At 35.3% G+C, this 15911-nt stretch overlaps 1 protein-coding gene across 2 annotated transcripts in view; it reads right to left on the bottom strand.

Annotated features, from left to right (window-relative positions):
- Nucleotides 1–15911, bottom strand: part of LOC148948018 (uncharacterized) — a 527253-nt gene that overhangs the window by 457073 nt on the left and 54269 nt on the right. The window lies entirely within an intron of this gene.

The following is a 15911-nucleotide window of genomic DNA, read 5'->3' as shown; positions in this document are numbered from 1 at the left end:
TATCAATTGGTTGATGATGAAAACAATGCACAAAGTCAGGGTTTTAAACTTTCTATTCCGTGAATATGTCCACTGAGTACCAGAAAATGTATCATTTTCAGCCAAATTTCGTCAGTATTTGTACTCTTTGAATATTTGTACAAGGCTACCAAATGGATCTTTCATCCTGACTGCTAAGATAAAAGCTATAATTGAGGCACTTAAAATAGTTAAAGCAAAACCACGACTATCAAAAAATATGTCGTCTTTTCAGACTCAAAGTCAGTTTTACTGATGATTTCTAAAGAGCACAAATCAGCACCTGACTTGAATGTGTACTACCTTCGCAGTCTTCTATTTGACCTTCAACGGAGAAATATGATGATCCAGTTTCAACACTTTCCAAGTTATCGGGGTACACACTATAGTAAAATTGCTGATATAATGGCAAATTCTATTGTGAATACATTGGTTTTTATCAAAGCCAGGTCTTTCACTCTTTGTGACAAAAGCCGACATAAAATCCCTAAAAATGATTCTTACCTCATATTCTTATTTTACCATTTTGGGAAACTAATTTTCTTTATTCCAGAAATAGACTAATTTTCTCATTTTAAGAAAGGAAGAATATGAATGGAATAAAAGGGACCATTCACACTGTAGCTTTAGTTTAGAAGTGTCTGAGACATTACAACACATGATTTTTGAATGTTATAGCACAGCTTACCTGGTAGCAAATATAAAACGAACATATCAAAAGTAGCAAACGTACAAATAAAAAATTCCAAAATTCACTTGGAAACATCAACAGAATGAAACACTGACAAAATAAACTACGGCACAAAACTACAAAAATATTTCATGTCATACTTTTCAACAAAAAATTCAAAAATAGACTTTGAAACCTCAACAGAATGTCGAAAGTGATTGAAGGGCAACTACACCCCCACCCCACGCCCATCAATCCTCCAAATACATCGAATCGAAATTTTGAAATACCCATTTTGTTCAGCATAGTTGATTTCCAGATAGAAAATATGTTTGTGAGGAAGACACAACCCTCGGGGCACAAACATTGACAAGTTAAACCACGACACAACACAATAAAAATATTCCATTTCAAATTTTTACAGGGCAAAAATTCCTCAGTGCAATTTAGAACATACAAAGAACGTAACACTGGCAAGATAAACCACAACACAGGACTATGAAAACATTCCTTGTCATATGTTCCATGGAAAAAAATTGAAAAATGCACTTTGAAGCAATAACAAAATGTAACACTGACTAGATAAACCACGACACAAGACTACACAAATATTCCATGTCATATATTTCAACGAAAAAATTCCAAAAAGCACTTTGAAACATCAAGAGAATGTAAAACTGACAAGAAAAACCGTGACACAAAACTACATAAATATTCCACGTCATATATTCAAGGAAAAAAATTCCAAAATGCAGTTTAAAACATTAACAGAATGTAATACTGACAAGATAAACCATGAAACAACGCTACAAAAATATTCCATGTCCTATGTTTTAACACAAAAATTCCAAATGCACTTTAAATCATCAACAGAATGTAACCCTGACTAGATTAACCACGATTAAGAACTGCGAAAATGCTCCATGTCATACGTTTCAACAAAATTCACTTTGAAACATCTACAGAATGTAACACTGACAAGATAAACCAAGACACAACACTACAAAAATATTCCATGTCATACATTTCAACGAAAAATTCCAAATGCACTTTGAGACATCAACAGAATGTAACACAGATGAAAAAAAACATGACACAATATTACAAAAATATTCAATGTCTTATATTTCAACGGAAAAGTTCCAAAATACGCTTTGAAACATCAACAGAATGTAACTCTGACAAGATAAACCACGACACAACACTTAAAAAATACTCCAAGTCATACTTTTCAACGAAATAATTCGAAAATGTACTTTGAAACATCAACAGAATGTAACACCGACGATAAAACAGTGACACAACACTACAAAATTATTCCATGTCATACATTTCTACAAAAAAAATTCCAAAATTCACTTTGTAGGGGCAGGACACTCCCCCTACAGTCTTCAGGACAAGGGTTATAAGTTACGCCCTGGGGGCATATAAGGTTTTTATTGAAATCTTCGTCATAGAAACTTGAAAAAGTTCTCATTCGATGGGAAAATCAAAGAGCTAGAGCCCTTTTTAATAGTCGAAAGTTATTTCAGGGCAACTGACTCCCCTCTCACGCCCACCTTTTCCCAAAATACATCCAATCGAAATTTTTAGATAGCCATTTTATTCACCGTATATAAAAGTTATGGAAATTAGGTCTTTAAGGATGACATCCCATCCCCCCAACAATCCACAGGGCAAGAGTTGTAAAGTATGCCTTGGGAGTATGTAAGGTTTTTATAGAAAGCGATGTTGTAAAAACATCAAAAAGGGTTTATTCAATTGAAAATTGAAAGGGCTAGTACCATTTTAATAGTCAAAAGTTATTGAAGGGCTACTAACCCCCCTTTCACGCCCACCATTTCCCAAAACATATCTAATCAAAATTTTTGAGATATGCATTATTTTTAACGTAGTCGAAAGTTCTGGAAATTAGGTCATTTAGGATGATAGCCCCATCAGAGCCCTCAGTTTAAGGTTTTTGCCCTGGGGGCATATAAGGTCTATATAGAAAGTTGTTGTAGAAATTTCAAAAGGGGCTCATTTGATTAGAAATTTAAATTGCCCATTTTAATAGTCGAAAGTGAGTAGAGAGTAATTAACCTTCCTCTCACGCCCACCATTTTCCCAAACACATTCAATCAAAGTTTAGAGATAGCCATTTTGCTCAACATAGTTGAAAGTTCTGGAAATTATGTATTTAGGGATGAATAACCCCCCAGAGTCCCCAGGGCAAAGGTTGTAAGTTAAGCTCTGGGGGCATATACGGTTTTTAATTATAGAGTTGTTGTAAAAACTTTAGAAGGTGCTCATTCAATAGGAAATTGAGAGGGCTAGTGCCCTTTTTAATTGTTGAAAGTGATGGAAGGGTAACTAACCACCCTCTCACGCTCACCATCCCTCCAAACACATCCAATAACAATTTTTAGATAGCCATTTTTTTCAACGTAGTAGAAAGTTCTGGAAATTAGGTCTTTGAGGATGAACCCCCCCCCCCCCCGCCAGCCTCAGGGTGAGGGTTGTAAGATATCCCCTGGGGCATGTAAGGTTTTTATTGAAAGTGTTGTCGTAGAAACTTCAAAAGGGCTTATTTGATTGAAAATTGAAAGGGCTAGTGTCGTTTTCGATAGTTGAAATTGATTGGAAAAAGACTAACGCCCCTCCCACACCCACCATTTTCCCAGACACATCAAATCAAAATTTTTAGATAGCCATTTTGTTTAACGTAGTTGAAAGTTCTGGAAATTAGGTCTTTAAGGATGACAACCCATCCCCCCCAACAATCCTCAGGGCAAGGGTTGTAAGGTATGCCCTGGGAGCGTGTAAGGTTTTTATAGAAAGCGATGTTGTAAAAACATCAAAAAGGGCTCATTCAATTGAAAAGTGAAAGGGCTAGTACTATTTTAATAGTAAAAAGTGATTGAAGGGCTTCTAACCCCCCTTTCACGCCCACCATTTCCCCACACATATCCAATCAAAATTTTTGAGATATCCATTTTTTTTAACGTAATCGAAAGTTCTGGATATTAGGTCATTTAGGATGATAACCCCATCATTGCCCTCAGCGTAAAGTTGTTGCCCTGGGGGCATATAAGGTTTATATAGAAAGTTGTTGTAGAAATTTCTAAAGGGGCTCATTTGAATGGAAATTGAAATTACCCTTTTTAATAGTCGAAAGTGAGTGGAGAAAAATTAACCTTCCTCTCACGCCCACCATTTCCCCAAACACATTCAATCAAAGTTTAGAGATAGCCATTTTGTTCAACACAGTTGAAAGTTCTGGAAATTATGTATTTAGGGATGAATTACCCCTCAGAGTCCCCAGGGCAAAGGTTGTAACTTATGCTCTGGGGGCATGTAAGGTTTTTAATTATAGAGTTGTCGTAAAAACTTTAGAAGGGGCTCATTCAATAAGAAATTGTGAGGGCTAGTGCCCTTTTTAATTGTTGAAAGTGATGTAAGGGTAACTAATCACCTTCTCGCGCTCATCATCCCTCCAAACACATCCAATCAAAAATTTTAGATAACCATTTTGTTCAATGTAGTAAAAAGTTCTGGAAATTAGATCTTTGAGGATGACAACCCCCTCCCTCCCCGCCAGCCTCAGGTTGAGGGTTGTAAGATATCCCCTGGGGGCATATAAGGTTTTTATTGAAAGTGTTGTCGTAGAAACTTCAAAAGGGCTTATTCGATTGGAAATCGAAAGGCCTAGTGCCCTATTTAATAGTCGAAAGTAATTGGAATGCTTGACATTTTTATAATAAAGATCGAAGTGGGCATAATGTATTATTTTTGATGTTGTTTTTGTTTATACCAGGGCACTTTGTATCGAAGAGGTTGTCGTAAGAACTTTAAAAAGGGCTCATTTGATTGAAAATAGAAAGGGCTTATGCCCTTTTTAATAGTCGAAAGTGATCGGAGGTAAACTAATCCCCCTCCCACGCCCGCCCTCCCATTTGACTTTATGTTTAAAAGCTAAATGTTGCCCTATGATTAAATCAAAATGCACTGTGTTAATGCTAATTCCCAATAAGGTATTTCGGCAGTATCCCAAGAACGACTGAGGGTATTATGTTCAAACATTCGGGGCTGCTTCTGCTCTTAAAATTTAACCAAATCAAAAGAGTGTAAGTGTATTGAATCAAAGTTAAAGGAGAGAACACCTAAGAGAATTATAAATTGAAATCTAGTTTGCTTTGAACTAGACCTAGTTTTCGATATTAGCTAATTAAGAGCTTCTGCTTGCCAAGTTACCTTGTTTGACTGGTTTGCTGGCATGCTGACTACGAGCTTAAGGAATATTGGCAATTGAAGTTAAATTACAGCTGCATTTTTTTTGGAAAAGTGGGGGGCTTAATATTGCCCCCTTGCGCGTAAGTCTTCGTTTCATGTTTTTCTAAGCTAAATTTTTTCCTGAGCGGCTATTATAGCAAAACTACTCAACAATGGCGGTAACCCAATCATCGTGTGAAAAAACAATTAAGGACTTGAAGGAATGCCTAATTTCAATTTCTAATGATCAATCTTCGATCAAAGTGCACCAGGCTGGAGTGTCTCCCAAGCTCGATACAGTTATGTCCGACATGCAGACAATTAGGGTAAGCTTAGCAGATGAAGATGCTGAAATAGTTGAACTACGATTTTCTATTAAGAGTCATCAAGCTGAGCGTGTTAAACTCGAAAAAATGTTGCTTGAACTAGAAGATAAGCATCGTTAGCTGAATTTAATTATTTACGGCCGGCCAAAAGAGACTTTAGACATTGAGACTTTATTCAAAGAGAAATTAGAAATTGAAAAAGATATTCCTCTTAAAAAGTGTACTGCATAAAAATTGTTAGTCCCATTAACGTAGCACGAACAATTTGAACTTGCAAACGCTATTGGGCAATGTAGGCAAACTTAAAGGAAGCGGTGTGAGAATGTATACTAGTTTGCATCCTTCACTAAGTGCCCTACGCAATGAGCTTTCGGCCAACGCACGTGATCTGAAAGCTCAGTAAATATCCAAGTTCACGCGAGTGAAACAATCCAGGCCAGACTATTGCTGCAAACTAAAAACGATATTACTGGCCCATTGGTAACAAAAGACGAATGCTAATATTGGTTGTATATATATATATATATATATATCTATGTAATGATTTTTCAGATTGATTATGTTATTTGATTCAGTATATAGTCTATGCTGCTTAGGAATGTGAAGATCTATAAGTAAAGTGTCCTACTTAAAAAGAAGTGCATTTATCTCGTTGTCTGTGTTCTTCTGTATTTTTGTTTCCTTTCTTTTTGTTCTTTTCGTTCCTATGTGCTTTCTTTTTTCCGTATTTTTTGCTAATTTCCAAATCCCTACTCATCTACCTCTGAGCTCCTAGGCCTAAATTCATTAAAATTGGTTCAATTTTCTTGCCGTATATCTTTTGTTGCAGAAATTCTACAAGAACGCACTGCCGCAGTGTCAGCGTTTGAAAATTCAAAAAGGTTTTACTTTTTTCCGCTGCGTCATCCCGGCCCACCGCCAAGTGGAGCATGCGGCTGAGTAATTTTTTTCTAATTTAAATGGTGGTAGCTGTGGTGAAACTCGCAATAGGTTGAGTGAGTTGGAGGGGAGACCCTTGAATTTATTACAGATTCTTTCATGCATTGATAGAGAGGATGAAAACACTTATGATTATTTTATTAATAATTTACCCACGAACAAATACCTTTCTCTAGGAATGATTATGAGTAAAAAAACAAAGAAGTGTCTGAGGACAGCATTTCGAAATTGTTGTGGACTTATGAGTAGTTTAGAAAACATTTCACTAGTGCCTCCTGACCATAAGATTGATGTTTTTGGTGCATGTCAAACATTTTTAAATGAGCAATCTTCTGAATTAGCTCATATAAAAGGGTACAAGTCGTTATTCAAAAATGGAATAGGTAGACAAAGAGGAGGGTTGGCTGTTTTTGTAAATTATAGTATACCTGCAAGAGAAGTGAATGATTATGATTACCTTTATGAAGAATATTCATTTGAATTTTTTGCCATTGAGCTAGATTTAAGTCCTTCGAAAGCATTATGTTGCACCCTATATAGGCCGCAGAGTTCGGCTGCTAAACACTTTGTAGAAAAGTTCGATTAACTTAGCTCGCTGATAACCCAAAGGAAGTGTAAGTTAATGATGTTGGGTGATTTTAATATTGATAGTAGTAATGTACATAGGAATGTGAATTCAATGCTTTTGAATAATATTGCTGTTGACTTTATAACGATTTGTATGTCCGCAGGTATGCTTCCAACATGCCGGATCCCGACAAGAATCACGGAGTCATCAGCGTCGTTAAATGACAGCATTTTCACAAATTTTAAGACACTGGGTTGTAGCGTTATAGTTGATGATATTTCTGACCATTTTATGATCCTGTGCGACCTTCAAACGGATCCCTCCCCTAAAGCCTCTTCATTGAGGCCAAGAAGCCTGGATGCTGCTTCGATTGATAAACTGAAAAGTTTGCTGTCCCAAGTCGACCGGTCTCCCTGCTTAGAATGTGACGACGCAGACAAAGCTACTGGATTTTTCATCAACCAGTTTGAAATAGCACTTAATAAGGCATGTCCTTTATCAAGCCGGCCAGCTAAGTGTTATATTAAACCAAAGAAACCATGGATCACAGCTGCTGTTCTGTCCTCTATCCATAACAAAAATAACCTCTTCAGGAAATTCTTGGTAGATCCTACAAATGAAAATCAGGCCAAATTTCGGCAGTACAGAAATTGACTGAAAAAAATACTGCGACAAGCGAAGCGGTCATACTATCTTCATGAATTTCAAAATGCTGAAGGGTCCCCAAATAAGACTTGCTTGATTATTAGTGAATGCCTTGGGAAAAAGAAAATGAAAAACCTTCTGGAAGAGATATTAAACCAAAGGACAAGAAAATTGTTAAAGGAAAGCGAAATGTTGTTGGTGTCCTAAATGAGCACTTCGCAAATATTGGTCACGTGACATCGCTTGAGGCACCAACTCGAAGTTTACCCGATTCAGCCTATTGTACTTACATGTCGCCTCAATCGGACTGCTCTCTTTTCCCAACGCCGGTGTCAGCAGACGAATTACTGAAAGTTATACATCAACTGAAGAAGGGGTCGTCGGAAGGTACGGATGGCTCGTCGGCAAGTCTATTAAAACGGATAATGCCTGATGTTACAGAATTTTTGTTTCATGTTATCAACTTATGTTGTTCAAGTGGACGTTTCCCAGCTTGCTTAAATTCTGCACGTGTTTTAGCCCTGCATAAGGGTGATGACGTGAAAATCCAACAAACTACAGGCCAATCTTGATCCTATCTTCAATCGCAAAAGTAATTGAACGATGGGTTTACAACCACATAGTGAAGTTTTTAGATAAGACGGGTTGTTTTAATGACCTTCAGTTTGGGTTTAGGAAAGGTCATAGTTCTGAACATGCGACTCTGACGCTCACAGAGTTTATGCACGACACTTGTGATTAAAAAGAAATTCCGTCTACTATATTTATAGATATAAAAAAAGTGTTCGATACTATTTGTCATGTATTTTTGCTTCATAAACTGGAAAATTATGGTATACCTGGACCTACTGATATTCCTGAGTTATTGTCCCCTGATCTTCCTGAATGCATTTAAAACTCATATAAAACCACTTCAAAGGCAGGAAAAAAAAGCACTGCGTATCCTGAAAATTTCATCCCCTCCCCAATATCCCTAACATCAAAATCACCAAATAAAAGTATATATTCTTTCCTTAATATATTACCAGTGGAATTATTATCTTTTCATGGATTGATGTTTTTTGTTAAGTATTTTTCTATGCTATTAAAGTATTTTTCCGAAAATTTTCTATGCTATGGATCTATTTAACCAATGTGGGCACGATTATGGAACGAGGAGATCTTCTAAGTATGTTGAACCCCGAGCGTGCACTGAGAGATCGAGGTTCTCACTCAGGCACTACATAACCAAACTTTAGAATGTGCATGGGTCGGGTCTTAATATTGGTCTTTCTGTTGGTACACTGCGGGGTCATTTAAAAACTCTTTTACTAACCCTTTGATCTTTTTAATTTAATTTTTTTATTCAGCTATGGTCTTCCCGCTGACGTATTCTATTGGTAAAGTTTCCCAAAGGCTTCACTTCATTATTTTTGGTGTTTTGTTTTAGTTTGTTCTCCATTTGGCTGCTGGCTTGGTGTGATGCTTGGTAAGTCATAAATTTTTCTTTCTTTTTTATCTATTTATAAAAGAGTGTGAATATGTACAAATGCAGTTAAATATTATGTTTTGTTGTTTTTATTTGTTATCAGTTGAGTGGTAATACGAGCTAAACTCTCAGCCGGGTATACATCATATTGTAGTTGTATTTAGATTGTAAATAAAAGAACCTGAAGCTGTATCCAATCTATCAAAGAAAGAATGGTATCACGTTTTCCATTTCAGGTCAACTAGAGGAGGTATGAAAAAAATTAAACGCTAGTATTTGTGTCCAGATTTGTAACAGGGTGTGTGTTGTTAAAAATTGCTGAAAATTTTTCTCCAGCTTACAAATAGCAGGCCAAACTATACATCTTAAAAAACGAAAAGATTTAAAGTGTTATTTTCTGGTCGGAAAACTTGGAGGAAAACATGCGAACTAGTTATGCTACAAACTTCTCAATTTAAATTTAAATCATTGGATATATACAGACTTATAAGAAAAAGTGTATAGGCCTATTAAACTTAAAGTGTATAATTTATAGTGTATAAACACTAAGCTATAATAGGAAACCCGTTTAGAATATCTCATAGGAGATAACAGTCTCCCCCAAATAGGTTAAGTTAAAAAATAAGTTTATTTTGATTGTATATATTTGTGAAGTTGGTTTGAATATTTTAAACGCAAAAATGTCAGAAGAATTAAGCAAACTATTAATTGCGCAAAAGTTGGTCGCGAAAAATGTAGAAATAACAAAATCTATTCCGCAATATGATGGAAAAACAGATGTCGACGAATTTAATATCCAATTGGCCCAATTTGTAGAACTAACAAAAAAAGAGGTAAAAAAGTTAGTGGGTATGCTCCTCCTAAGATTAAGAGGGCAAGCCTTAACCTTCCTAAAGTAAATTGAAAATGCTCTAGGAGATGATGACAATTTGCCAAAAAATACAATAGACAAATTGTTAACGGCAATCAAAGATAGATTTATTGAAACTAGTTCAACAAATAAATTAAAACACGGAACGGTATGCTTTGACCACACACAAAACATGAGAGAATATTTAAACAATATACGAATTTCAGTAAAAGCAAAATTTGGAAAAGATTCAGGAGAATTGTATGAAAAAATCATACTACACGCCTTTTTGCAAGGGTCTCCCCCAAAATTACATAGAATATTAATATCCAAAAATATTCAGACATTGGAACTTGCGGTTCAGGAGGTGTGACGAATGATTGAAATTGATACGATTGTGGCAAATCACAGTAAAACAAAAATAAATAGCCTAGGCAAATCGACAGCAAGACTAGCCTGACTTGAAAGTCAGGCTTCTCCAAATTTATTTTCAAAGGAAAATTCCCCAGTGTGAGAAAGAAATAGAACACAAAAAACCACTAGACAAAAACAGTACGTTTTCAGCCCGTCAAACAAATTGGTTATAAAAATAATCCTACAATAATAAGATACTATATTTGTAATCGTGTTGGGCATATCGCGAAAGAGTGCCGCTTTAGGATTAGAGACATAACGGCACCAAGGAATGCCGTCGGTAAAACGCAAAATTATGGCAACCATTTGTTCGGGAGAACAAAATTTTAGCACCAATGGTGCACAAGGTTATAAGCAGGAATGATTGCAAACACCAGTACCTCACAATGCGTACCAAAAGAATTTTTATAACCCTACCTCCAATAGACAAAATAATTATTGATTCGAAAACCCAAGTACTCGTCAAAACCAATAAGGTGCAAGAATAGTATATAGAAATCCCAAAAATTTGCCGATGGGAAAAGTAATTTTTTCAAGCCAACGGCATTTGCAGTTGACGCCAGCACCCGGCTCTGTCGGAAGAAAACAAAATTACCGTAATAATACATGGCAAAATCGGCAAACTAATGGAAATCAATTAGCTAGAGATTCCATGGACAAATTGAATCTCTATTACAGACACCGACGTATTAAATAAATCCGCAGGGAAACGTGTCAGGCACCTCCGAAGAATAAATTGGACCCAGAAGGGGCCCAGAATATTTTATAGGTCCACCCCAATAGTAGTACCGTCCTTTAGTAATAGTAATAAGTTACCTATATTTAATGATTTTTGCCTGGCAATTGTTCACTTTAAGGCCCTTATTGACTCTGGTGCAACGGTTAATTTCATAAACTCATATGTATTTAATAAGTTGCACCTCCGCTTATTAGGTGACGGAAAAATGTGAATATTCCAAATTTAACTAGTGTAACAGGGCATAAATTGGACACAAGAGGTTCAATTCACCTAGACGTAAAAAGGGATAATAAAATTTTTCCGACAAACTTTATAATAGGTAACAATTTTCCATATGAAGCCATCATAGGCACTAATTTTTTAAGGTTGAATAAAGTATTATTAGACGTAGCGAACGAAAGGCTCGTATACCCGGCGAATAGCCCTTCCCCTAATTTAAGAAATTGTATTAGAGGTTGTGAAGAGGGTGTAACAGTAAATAGAATTTCTGGTGATATAATGTCACAATCTTCTGAAACTCTCTTCTCGCCACAAAGAGGACATGAAATAACCAGAAATTTGTTTCCTTATTCTGGGAGAAATCAGAGAAGAGAAATATATTTAAATAATGATTGGAATGAATCTGCAAACATTAAATAGGAGATATGTGCCTATATAGGTCGAATGAAATCAAGGAAATAGTGGAATTATGGAAAAAAGCAGTAAACCCCAATGCAGTTCATGTGCAGCCAATGTTATTGGAGGATAGTGCCAGTCTAAATTTAATAGAGAATGAAAATAAAGAAAAATATTATGGATTCGCAATACGGAAAGCAAAATTCCCTCCCAAAACGATGCAAAGAATTCGAATATCACAGATGATTGAACCAGTGAATAGCAAAACCGAAATATGGCTCAAGATCCCGTCAAATGAAATTCCTGAAAATCTGTTATGCGAAGAACAGATTATATCTTACCACAAAGGAGAAGGTTTTATTTGGGTAACTAATAACCACAAAATGATACAACTACAATAAAAAAGGGAACATGTCTTGTTCAAATCCAAGTTATATCGGAGAATGATTTAGATAGGTGGGAAAATTCCAAAAGAAACCTAGTAAACGGCATTAAAACCTCAATTAACAAATACCCTTTATTTAGATCGCAATTTGTAAACAAATTTAATATGAATCATATTGCTGACTTTGAACTAAAAAAAACTGGTGAATTATTATGGAATTTTAAAGATGCATTTTCCGCATCCGAAGATGACATCGGACTGATAGGCTACCGTTTTATGAACATTCAATTTCAACATGGCAACGGAATCAAAGCCTATTCGTAAAATGATAATCGATAATAAATTTATCACAATAACGAATGCGAAGGAAAATATTATATATTATGCAGCTATGTTGGGGGTTGACGAAAAAGGAAATCAGATATATGCGAAAGAATGGGATTTAACCTACAATCTTAAAGGGTATGCACAACAAACTTATAAGTATGGATTAGCACTCGCGAATACCCCCAAATATCGTCCGGCTAGAGGGGAATTCAAAACAAAATATAGAAGAAGAAGCGTGAAACAACTTGGTTGTTTACAATTGTTAATAAGATGTCTACAAAAGAACCTCAGTATCAAATATTTCTACTCTAAAGGACCCACTCAAACAGACCTTTTACACCTTAATAAATGCAGAGCCCCCAAAATTTGGTACAATCTACCTAAAAATCCCCAATTTGTCAAATTTGAAGGCATACATCATCCTTTATCAGAAATTAAACATTATAAACAATCTTTATTCAACCCTGAATCTGAGGAATACAAATCCCTGAGTAGTAAGTTATTTTTAAAACGAATGAAAACACACCAAAGAAAAAGAGACGCCTATATAAATAATATCAAGAAGATTAAAAGAAGATTCTAAACTCTAAACCTAACAAAAAAAACAAAACACGCCATAACCTCTGTTTTCGAAATTTTTTCTTCGCAAAAAATAATAATAATAGTGAATCAAGTGAATCAATATTAATGAAACAGCGTTCGCTCTACGCAAAGTTAAACCATACATTTACCTCAATATTCTCATACATAAGAATTATTTTGTCTAAGCGCAGTTTCCAATAATTCTAGTTGCAATATAAAAAATAATCTTATTAAAATGCTTATAATGAAAATAGGTTACCAGTGTATTTACATGTTGCTTGCTTACTTATTCATGTGTTGCTTACTCGAAAATATTATCGGTAAGACATACCGAAATACAAACGATAAAAGTACAAGGGCTTAAGCCAGAAGAAAAGAAAAATAACTATAAAAAAGAGTAAGAAGATAATAACGTACATAAGAAATATTGGACCATACACGGTAAACGTACATGGGCTAGACTAGCCGTGGTCGACGAGCCAAAAAAAGAAGTTATCTAACCATTACCTAATATAAATGAGAAAAACACCCCAAAAGTATCATCTCATCAAGCCTTCTTATTATTATACAGACAGAGACTACAAGCCTTATTTGAACTATTTAATACGGAAATACAAAAAATAAAAGAAAGTACCACGAAGATTTTTGAAGTATTCTTTCGAAGAAATAAATACCGTAGGTCTACAAGCCTAGTTCACATCATCGGAGAACTCGCCTTCCACCTTTTTGGTTTGACAACGGAGGAAGACTCAAACATCCTTAGGGAAAATGTAAAAAAGTTGAATAATGCCATGAACTTAACATTACACGTTCAGAAGATACAAGCCAGTATAGAAAATTAACAGAGAGACAAAGTTGAAAAGATACCTAAGAAACTATCAAACTGTAAACGTAATGAATTATTTAAGGAACGATGTGGATCGCGTGGTGACAGACGTGAGCCTTACCATGGTAACACTAGATACAATTACCATGTCACTATTAAATCTAATGACAGATGTTAGTAAGTTCGAATTCACCTTGTTTTCCCTCACGGGAGGAACCTTGTCATACGACCTGGTAGACCCTTCTAACCTAAAAAGTATTTTAGATGAAATAAAAACACACCTAACGTTTGTATTACATTTACCCATAGAGCCAGAAGTATCAAAGTTATTTTTTTATTATACCAAATTAAAAGTCCACATCACGGAAAGAAATGAAAAATTATTCGCAGTAGTAACGATTACTTTGATAGACCAACAATCCATATACGACTTGTACAAAATTTCGACCTTCCCTGCTAATATAAAGAAGACAAATTCCTTTATGATTGTCACACCTAAAGCAGAGTATTTACTTGTTGACCAAGATAGAAGAAAATATGCCCTAGCTAATCCACGAGACTTAAAAGAGTGTGTATCATTCAAGAAACCTAGTATGCCAGGTTACGTACCTATTTATAACGTCGAATCTGGATCTTGTATGTTAGACATATTTTTAAAAGACACACAACAGGAAGAAATACCTGATTCATGCGAAGCCTTGATAGGAAGTACTAAAAAACCAATATTCATAAACCTTAGAAATGATCTTTGGTTATTTTCTGTTCCAAGAGAAACTGTTGGAACTTTGTCTTGTTACAATAATACCGAAAGAATCGATCAGAGTTACAGGACCGAATTGCTATTACAAGGCGTAGGTACAATAACCACGAAACAAAGATGTGAACATATAACTAAAGAGTCGACATTTCAAACGCCATTAATAACCACGAGCACAAATATAATAAGTCCTAAAATAATCAATTTTAAGGCAATCAACCTGTCGTACACTATTCCCAATATAGAAAGCGAGGAAATGAAAACCTCAATATGGTCCAAAATAGAAAATAATGAAAGAACATTACCGCTTACAAAAGTAAGAAAAGCATTAGCCTCCCAGATTCCCCTATTTACAAATGAAGACCAAAGATTAACGTATGTGGATAATCGATACGGATTATTCTCAACCAATGTCAGGTGGAACATACTACTGACTGTATGTTTTGTATTCGTGATTTCCTTGACTATGAGAACCTTACTGACTTTTAGTTATGGAAGAATTTTGAGACTAAGAAGGCAAAACCCAAAAGAAAAGCACGAGGAAGCGACTTAAATGCAAAAATTAAGTCCAGAACCCCAAGAAAACGCCTAAGCCAAGAAAAAGGGAAGACATTAGAAAACAAGTGGGTATAGAGGTCTCCACTCGTCCTTACTATGTCTATTTCCCTCATTGTAAGTGTTGTGTCAGTAAAACCGTGCAGTTACGGAAATTAAAAGGAAATTAAAATAAAGTGTGTGTAATAGCGTATACTAAGGAGCATAATAAAAGGACTTACTTAAAGTTATAGGAATTAATCTCTTATATCGTCGTCATTCTTTAACAACTTAGAAGAAATTCCTATGTTTTAGATTTCCCAATGGAAATTCTATATATTTGAGACTAACTTGATAATAATGTCGTTTTGTTAAAATCAATATATGTGTAATAAAATTAGTGTATTTTTTTAACATTGTCTTGTAGCGTAAAATTCACCATAAATGTACTCAATCGTATTACCTGCTTTGCATCATGACTACTCATTTTAAGGAACGTGTGATTCTGCCTCGTTATATTTATTAAAGGAATTGGAATGAACTATCGGAAAACATTCATTACAATATGTAGTCTAGTGCATGTACAAGCTAGTAGCATCTATTTTCATCATCCCTCAACCAACGAAGAGTACTCACCATAAAATACTGGCAACGAAGCTAGGATGAAAATTACGGTTACCTTTTTGATCGTCGTTCCTCAATCACAAGCCATATTATGTACCAGGTAACACTATCTAATAAATCAAAGTATCCAGTGCATTATCGAACTATATAAATACATCAATCCTGAAAACCCCATCGACCAGTACAAGATTTAAGTACATAAATATCCCCCTCGATAATTGTTATGGATCAATGCACCATATAACTGTATAGTTATGATATTTGATGAACCCAAATTATTTACCTGTTGAAGATTCACGTGCTGAATCTCTTTCGACCATTTCTCAGGACCCATCCTATCACCTCTATCAAATGCAAAAAGTTCCTATCTCTG

The sequence above is a fragment of the Artemia sp. Qi Xiang Cuo genome, chromosome 10 (genome assembly GCF_049724085.1).
Source record: "Artemia sp. Qi Xiang Cuo chromosome 10, ASM4972408v1, whole genome shotgun sequence".
In the NCBI taxonomy this organism is placed as follows: Eukaryota; Metazoa; Arthropoda; class Branchiopoda; order Anostraca; family Artemiidae; genus Artemia; species Artemia sp. Qi Xiang Cuo.
This window is presented reverse-complemented; position numbering and strand designations above follow the sequence as displayed.